This window comes from Cariama cristata, unplaced genomic scaffold (genome assembly GCF_000690535.1).
Source record: "Cariama cristata isolate BGI_N322 unplaced genomic scaffold, ASM69053v1 scaffold37909, whole genome shotgun sequence".
Lineage (NCBI taxonomy): Eukaryota > Metazoa > Chordata > Aves > Cariamiformes > Cariamidae > Cariama > Cariama cristata.
Genome location: NW_009634725.1, coordinates 20,064 through 22,065, shown reverse-complemented (window position 1 = coordinate 22,065; position 2,002 = coordinate 20,064).

Here is a 2,002-nt window from a genome sequence, read left to right as displayed (position 1 = left end):
AAAATGGGAGAGGCAGACCAAAAATACACGAAGAAGTCATTTTGGTCATAACAAATGTAGCTTTCTAGAGGCCTGATGAAATAATTTCTAATGCCTCGCCTACATAATAATACAAGGAAAGCAATCCAGGTACCTTTTGGATGAATGAAAAAGTTAGGAATAGTGGAAAGGCAGGATAGCGGCAGAGCAAAATTTCAAACCAACCAACGTTTCCACTTTGAAAACAAATATTACCCGTGCACAATGCTCCAGCTCTGTATGAAGTTTGAGAAGAAGCTTAAAGCAGCAGCATAGCTCAAATTCCTTCACACCTAAAACTATTTGTCCATAAGCCTGAGCTCAGAGGTAGGCTTTTGATAATGTTCCGGGTAAGCTTCAAGATGTAATGCTTACTGCATACCTCCCCACAGATCAGCCTGAAGAGGCACACCATACCCAGCCCAATACCCGAATATCCTGTACTCGTCAAATATTCCATTTGCTTTTGTGGTACTTTTACGCGGTCAGTGCTGGATAGTCAAGTTTGCCAGGAAGACCTTCCTAGACAGGCATTCTCTCTTGCTGCAAGGCTATCTGGAAAGAATGAAGCACGAGCTGTTCTTACGGCAGGGCAGCTGAGCAGCACGAAATTACAAGAGATCTAATGCCAGCAGTAGACATTTGCCAAGTGCAGGTCAATCGGTATGCAATGCTTGAGCCTGCTCCCTGGACTGTGCTCTTAATATGTATGTATCAAAAAATGTGCAGCGACTCCTTCAAAAAGGAATATCCATTAGAAGAGAACTACAGGGATGTGGAAGAAATGAAAATTAACTTGTGTAATTCCCACACAGCTAACCTGGCAGTAAAGGAAGAAATGAAATGGGTCATCATAGGTGCCAGAAGTATGTATAAAGTTCATTTACAGATTATAATTTAATGAAAGCTGGATAAAACTCCTCATTCCACAGAGACATGTAACTCCAATTTTTCTTCTGAATTCTAATTTATAGATTCAATATAACATCATTCTGTAAAATGTGAAGGAAACACTAGTACTATACAGCCCAAAGTCCTAATTCACATAATGTCACAAACCAACTAACCTACAAGAAGTGAACTCCCAACATCTGATCTTTAGAAGTATAAGCACTTGTAAAGGCCAAGTGCCATTGTCTGGAAAGTAGAAATAAGACTCATAAAATCTTTTCATGTAGTATAATTTGCAGCCATTGTCTGGAAAGTAGAAATAAGACTCAAAATCTTTTCATGTAGTATAATTTGCAAAAGCACCTTTACAGAACAATATTCTCCCCCTCTGCAGGAACACTCATTCCAACTACTGGGAATCTAGAATATGACTTAGAAAAACGTTGTTCAATCTGGACTTCACCTGAACAGTTTAAGCTTCAACTCGGTTCAAGGACTGGTTCTTCCTTGTAAGGTAAATTCACCAAAGGACAAACCAAACACATACTATGCACTGTATGCTACACAATAATGCTTAAATCAGAAGAAATCACACTAGTCAAAGTTCTGAGGACTTTCCTTGAGAGAAGACCTCCTTGTTTGTGAGCTGAGAAAGGTAGGTGAAAGACACCAGCAGAAAACAAGAGGCGGTAACCGATTCTCCCTACAGGATTCTGGCACCACCCCAGTAACGGAGCACTGGCAGGAAGAAAGGGAAACGGAAGGAAAAAAAAGAATGCTGTTTGGTTTTCTTTTGACATCGAAGGCACAAATCAATCTAGATGTTCAGGATAATCAGTTGTAATAACAGATCATGACAGCTGTTTTGGTTTGGTTTTTTGTTTGGTTTGGTTTGGGGTTTTTTTTTTCTCTCTCTTTTTTTTTTTTTTTAAGAGCACAACTGAATAGCATCATGAAATAAAGATTGACTGGAAGTCCCTGCTAGTCTGCTTTTCTCCTGTCACAAGTTTTCCCTAAATCCCTGCAGGATAAGACAGAACACAACATACAGTAGAGGAAACAGATGTCAGGATAGCAGCTGCTTTATAATGGC